At 45.9% G+C, this 6,963-nt stretch overlaps 1 long non-coding RNA gene across 1 annotated transcript; it reads right to left on the minus strand.

Annotated features, from left to right (window-relative positions):
• Positions 1-1,128: 1,128 nt before the first annotated feature.
• On the minus strand, positions 1,129-4,430 carry LOC142585944 (uncharacterized). Its single transcript, XR_012829156.1, has 2 exons — positions 4,184-4,430; positions 1,129-4,018 (listed from the first exon to the last, which is right to left on the minus strand). It is a non-coding gene; the product is annotated as an uncharacterized LOC142585944 (long non-coding RNA).
• Between the last annotated feature and the right edge of the window lie 2,533 nt (positions 4,431-6,963).

Consider the following 6,963-nt stretch of genomic DNA (forward strand, 5'->3'; position numbering starts at 1 on the left):
CTACAGCAAAGAAAATGCTGCACCTAGAGAGAGTGGTTACATCACAAGCTGACATTAGTGTAAAGCTCCACAGGTGATCTATAAACAAGCACTGAGCTAAGAGTACTTCAATAAATCTAGCGGTGATAAGCAAAAGGCAGGATAGGAAAAAGAAGGCAGAAGCCACATCTCAATTTCACTACTGAAGAGCATTGCCTCCACAATAACTGCACTGCCTAGAGTTCACACTGAAGGAAGTTTCCTTCTTACCAGCGGATAGTTCTTGCTCATCTACAAGTGTATGCTACAACTGATACCAGACAAAACGGACTGGCCACATATATAGTTCCAGCTATTGCATCACTGCTTCGCATTATGGGTGAAACTTCCAATTTTTTACATGAAAGCAATGTTATGCTTGGTTTTCATTATTTAGCCTGTTCATAAAACTACACTGAGCAAATGTTTTGTTATAGAAACAAGGATAGGGAAACAAGTATTATGTCACGTACAATGGCAATGGAGAAATAGAAATGCAAGTGATGCAGTGAACTATAAGGCCTGCTCAAGCTGTTCAATATACTTGCACAATGACACATATACTTTATTGCCCAATATTGCCGAGGCCTACCTTCCCATTTTTTCAACCTTTAAAATGAAGTAGAAAAAGAATATTGCCACCATACTATTATTTAACATTAGCACAGTTCCACGTGGCAGTGCTTGTTTAGAACAAAACTTGTTTGTGAACCTGTTGGAGCAATACTGCAGAGTTCTTAACTAAAGGCTGTACTGCAATCTACTGAAATTTAGCATATCTGATTAAATCTGCATCTAAAGACTGAGAAGATGGCAGTTAACATATTGTACAGTGCACACACAACTGTTACAACTTTTGCAACAGATTTTAATTTTTTTGCATGTTATGTGAATATCACCTTTCTCTCTTAGGCCCTAATGATGCCATCAGCATGTGCATAGAGCAGGCAAAAGGGTCAATGGCTCCCCCTCTACACAATGGGGAGAACCATACAAATATTTCACAATATCTAGTGTCTTGTAGAACATTAACAGAAATGGGTGGAGATGCAATATGGAAAAGTGTCGCACGAGTGGCTAAATGTAAGGATGCCAAACTGAACATGCAAGCAGTATGTTTCTTAGTTTTAATCAGATATTTCACAGTAGCTCTCTTCAAAAGGATCAGCACATTTACTAAAAGAGGATGCAAGCTGGAGAATGGAGAAGGTGCCATGAGAAAGAAAAGGAAGTGGGGTGCTGCTATGATCTTGGCGAAATGGTTAACACTGCACATGCTTGCAGTGTAGGCGCAATATAACTTCAGTCTTGAAAAACAACTCTCTTTAGCAACACTTCACTTTCTGCATCTACAAAGTGAGTGTTATCTTGTTCAGTGTTGCCTTTGTCCACAGCTTTTCGCAGTGAGTTGATCACATCAGCTGGTGCTGCTGAAATGTCCTTTGGCACCCACTCGTGATTCACGCGTATAAAACTCAAGATACTCAGAGTATCAACACAGATACTCTGTCTACCGTCTGAAGCAACGGCACCATATTTTTCAAACATTTTTTCCGAGTACGTATTGGTTGGAGGACATGCCAGGTACGTGACTGCTACAGTGTACAAAGACGGCCAAATCATCCGCTTTGTCTGCCAATACAGTGCTGGGTCGCTCATGGGTGTGGAGAAATCGGCAATGCTGTCTTGCACATAAGCCTCAAGCTCAAACGCAGCAGTTGCTGCTCCCTCTGTGTTTGCGCCATCTGAAGAAACTTCAACCTTGGACCTTGTAAGCCCCATCTGTTCGGCATTCGTAAGCCATAGTGAAAAATCCTCATCAAGTGATGGGGCAGTTTCATTTTGCTGTGGTAATTTGCCAATATTAGCTGCATATAACAACTTTGTGGAGTGTGTGTAAGTCTCGCGTATTTTCACAAGAAGGTGCTTCTTCACCTCATTTAGCTTTTGTTCTGCCACTGCTTCATCACTACTAATGTAACTGCAGAATGTGTCCCTGAAGCGAGGGTCCAAGAAGCTTGCAGTCCAATATGCAAGGTCTGCTTTTACAGCAGTTACATGGCTACTTGCGCTAAGCTTCGAAAGAAGGTGGGCTGAAAGCCAGTGTGCAGGACTGCCTCTTTCAGATCTCTCCAACGTGCTCTGCAGCATCTTCTCAGCAAAGCAGAGCAGCGGGAGGACCTGTCCCATCACGGCTGTATCCATGCTCAGGAGGCGAACAACTTCTTCCACAGGCTGTAGCACGCTAGCTGCATCCCTGAGCACTAACCACTGCTCTGGGCTGACAGAAATTCCACCTGACCCTCTCAGATACTCATTTACTGCCAGCTTCTGCTCACAGAAGTGCTTTAACATGCGCAGTGTACTTTTCCAATTTGTGGGAGAATCTGGCACCAGTGGCCTTTGCTTGAGGTTGTGATGCGACTGAATTGCCTTCAATTTGGCTCTAGCTGCATCGTTGTGGCACAACTGGCTGCAAATGGTGCGAGCCATGTCAAATGAGTCTGCTAGCTTACTATGAAATGTGAAGAGCAGGTTTTCTACTTCAAAATCGAGACAGTGGGCCATGCAAGTGATGTGCTTTAGCTGCATTTTTGGGAAAGGTAGTGCTTCACTGGGAAGACGTTCAGTAACTATACACCCAACCTTAAGCTCTGCAGGCAGCAGCCAGTCTTTAATAACTGCCTCCAGCGCTTGACTGACATTTTCAAGAGTACATGACTCTCCAAGGTTAACAACATCCAGGACAGCCCTGCACCTTACAAGATTTTGTGCAGGCTCTTGAGACTTCACCCAGAATGCTGTCACAGACACCAGGTCACACATGTGGGGACCCTGCCATGTTTCAGTACCAAGGTGCACGGTACCTCCAACACAAGTTTTCAGGTCCTTTCTCACTGCTTCTTTAATCATGGTTGCAAGCGCAGGAACACCAGAGTTTGCAAAATAGCCTTTGTTGGGGACCTTCCACTGTGGTGCACAGCAGCGCATGAACTCAAGAAAAGCTGGTTCTTCTGCAAGTGAGAACGGCTGGATACCATTAGCCATGAACACTGCCAAGTAATGGTTTAGAGCCATCGAATCAGCGTGACGCAGTCCACAGGACTCGCTCTTGGTTTTGAGTACTTTTTGATGTACAGCAGCAACTGTTGGTGACACTTGTGACCGTTTGGTCATATTACAGGGCATGTCTTGGCCTCTCCTGCCATGACCTTCTCTCGTTTTGAGGGTGGGGTTTTTCTGAAGTAAGAATTTGTGGTGAATAGTGACGTGCCTATGCATTGCAGTTGTCCCCACCCTGTTGCACCCACCATCCTTTCCCAGACGCACTTGCATTCTACAGATTCTGCACACCACCAGAAATCTGTCGCTACCATAGTAATCGAAGTGCTGCCAAACTGATGACGAAGGCTGCCGCTTCCTTCTCCCATCCAAGCTTTTCTCCTTGCCACCACTGGTTACAGCATCATCACTCGCACTATCCGCTGCTCGTGATTTTCTGGCGCGCACACCGTCCACTCGAGAATGAAGGCCGGTCAAGAGGTGCGCGTGGTGGATTTCAAGGTGACGACGCATTGCCGTGGTGCCTAGTTTGCTGCAGCCGCCTTCTTTACCGAGACGCACACTCATATTGCAGTGCTTGCACACTTGGCTGCATTTGTCCAACGTGTGGCGGTCGAAGTGTTCCCAAACGAACGAATGTTTTTTCTTCGTTTTCGCTTTCCCCGCAGTTTGATCCGCCGTATTACATTCGGAAAGGCTGCCCGATGCCGATAGCCATTCTTCCGTGGTCATAGCAGTCATAGTCCCTGAAGAATCAGACGAATCGGCCACGACGTACACAGCGTCATCGCCTGGTAGTTGAGAGGTGTGGCTGGTCTCTTCTGTCCCGATTTCTGGCTGAAACAGCACGTAGTGTGTGACGGGGTCGTTAACACGGCCTCCTTGGTCGGTGCCACTCGGAACGACAGCCGCTTTCTTCATTGCGAGTATAGAAAGCCTGAAGAAAAATAAAAGGAAAAAGAACAAGTTGCATATTTAATTACTATTCAGGAGCTACAAGAATATGTGCTTGCTTGCTAACGGCACTGATTAAAAGAAACCAGATGCATGCAACAGGCGTTTGGCGAGACACCGTCCACGCACTTTTCGCTTATTCACTTACCTCTAGAGTCGCGAAAGAGTTGTTCAACACAGTTGGCAACCCGCGGTACAGCTACAGAACACCCACGACGAACTTTGCGACTGGTACAGCTGATACATTACGACTATATAACTTACACATATAAGTTATGAGCATTCCTATTTTGTTTCTTTGCTCCATGCTTATGCATTGAATAAAGTTGAGGCCACGACCCATTGAACTCCGGACCTACGCAGATCTCCCTGCTCCAGCACGCCTGGTCTAGTTCGCTTCTTTTGCCGCTAGGAACCGAACGTACGAGCAGAGTGGCGCTAGTTATAACTTGTTCGCTGTCGTCTGCTTCTGCGATTTGTTCAGCGCTCGTGTTGCCACTTCGGCAGGCACAAAGCACTTGTATTGGCGGTAAATGAATAAATTCACAAATATACAAAAGAAAACAGATATTTGCGAATGCTTTGCGTTTGAATAGTGAAACTAGAAGAGGAGGAGCGGTGCAAGAAATGTAAACAACGAGCATAGGTGGCAGCTGCAATGTTAGATCGACGGCATGAATTTCCCTTTCCTAGCCTCCGTAAGACACTGGAAAAATTGTTTTAAAAGATTCATAGGATAATCTAGCTTTCTTTAGTTGATTACAGATAGCCTAATGTCGTAGATCACATTAGGATTTACTGCTGTGTGCCGTGGTGAAAGGCAGATATGATCTGGTGAACGTATTAAGTCCTCGATCCGCCCGATATGTGCAATAGGTTGATTGATTCTGTTTCAAGGAAAGGTGAGCATATCTTGTTTTTAATGGCGTTGGATGTCTAGCTTAGTAGAAAGCTTGCAAAAGCGATCCCAGTGATTTAAAACGTGCGCTGCACTGCAGGCCTTAAAGGGCCTCTGAAACGGTTCGGACAAATTTTGTAGACGCGTAGGGTACAGCTTAAGTAGGACATTCGCACCAAAATTTAAGTGAAGCGTTACGTATTAATGATGCTACAAACCATTACAAGTTACCCTCCTCCCTAGCCATGCTTTTCCTTCTCAACTCATTCGCCGAGCGATCGGGGCTAAGCTCCGCCTTCACTAGCTTTGCGTCACGATGCGACGTCACATCGTCAACTTCCGGTTGTTTTGGAGCCCGCCCCACCGCCTATGGGGAACCAGCGCTTTTTCACGACGCCTGCAGCGCCGCCCTGGCAGTCAGAACGTGCACAATGCAGCCGCTCCCGCGGATGGAAATTGCTACTGGTAGTCGCGTTGCGTGCCCTGAAAGTCGAAGGAAAACAAAAGGACGCCGACGATATTGTTGCGTATACAAGTGCCACAACTACGTGGGGATGAGGGAGGATGTATCCTTCTTGATTTTTCCATCTAAACCCTACGAACAAGAACGGAGGCGGCGTTGGATCCAAGCACTCAGGCGAGCGGAGTGAGTTCCCGTCTTGTCGCCCTGTCAAGCGGTGTCGGACTGGTTTCTAAATCGAATTTCGCGTGTATGCTTGGTTCATTCGATAGTGAAGACGGTCAGCCATGAAGACAGTACCAAACAGCAGAATCTGCAGTCGGCATTTCGTCGGAAACAAAATGAGCAATAGCATGCACCATCCGGCATATGTACCAACCATTTTTCCTTCGCAATACCACCGCCAAGCCCCTTTCCAACGCCACCGAATCAAACGAACGATACGAAAGGTAAATATTATCCATTCATTGCCAAGAATTATGTGGGAGGTAAGCTGCCTTGTAATACGAGTTGTGTGCGCATACTGCCGGCGCACGCGCGACTAAGCCACCTAAGTGTTTTTAAAAATGCGCATGCGGATGAGGACTCGGCGCTGTGATGCATCCGGTAAATTTATGTAATTAGTGCTAAATGTAGCCAGCGTTGTTACGGATCCAGCAGCGGAGCACTCAAACATTTGCTTGTGCGAGTCAGCCGATGCGATAGAGCTTTCTTCCCCATTGACTGCTGTGGCGAAGTAACATCAGAATTTTTTATCTCTAGCCAGAGAAATATGGAATGTCTTCAGGCCAACTAATACTTCCGAAACCATGGCGCAGCACGACCGCAGCCATATATAGCTGCTAGATTTGCGAGACAGCCTGCGACGCAAGCATGGCAACGGCACACGGCGCAATCGTTAAAGCATAGAGTTTATAATACCCTAGAGGGAAATGTGGCGCTAGTGTCTACGGGGGTTCTCATGAGCGTTGCCTCAACCTACATGGGAATGATGGGAAGTACAGGCTTCGGATTGACTTCGATCTTTAGACTAGTGGCGTTTGCTTGCGGCGCATTAAACGAAGCTATACTCAAATATTATCGCATAAAAACTAATTTTATTTCTGCAGTATGTCACATAATGTACAACACGCTACATAAACTTCGTATGACTGTGAGATGGAAGCATGGTTTACTATGGTTTATCACCAGGACACACCAGGGTATGCATTCTTGTGCAATTATGTTCCCGATTCAACGCCAGAGAATAATTATTTATTTATTTTTGCAACAGCTATAACAACCATGCATTTACTTATATAAAAATACTCGTCAAATATTATTGGAAATAAAAATGTTGTATTGTGAGAAAGTTTTGCGCCCTTGAGCGGAATGCTGCAAGTGTCGTCTGCTACGACACCTGCTCGCTAAAAACGCGAGACATTTCTCGCAGACGACAGGCACTTGCGAACTCTCTTGCTCTTTCGAAAGGCTGCGTCAGCTGTCACGATTGCTGAACATCTTCAAGTACTTTTAAGCACATCTGCTGCAGTGCTAGCTAGGACGCTAGTGGCCTCAAACGAGTATGCTT

The sequence above is a fragment of the Dermacentor variabilis genome, chromosome 6 (genome assembly GCF_050947875.1).
Source record: "Dermacentor variabilis isolate Ectoservices chromosome 6, ASM5094787v1, whole genome shotgun sequence".
NCBI classification, from domain to species: Eukaryota; Metazoa; Arthropoda; class Arachnida; order Ixodida; family Ixodidae; genus Dermacentor; species Dermacentor variabilis.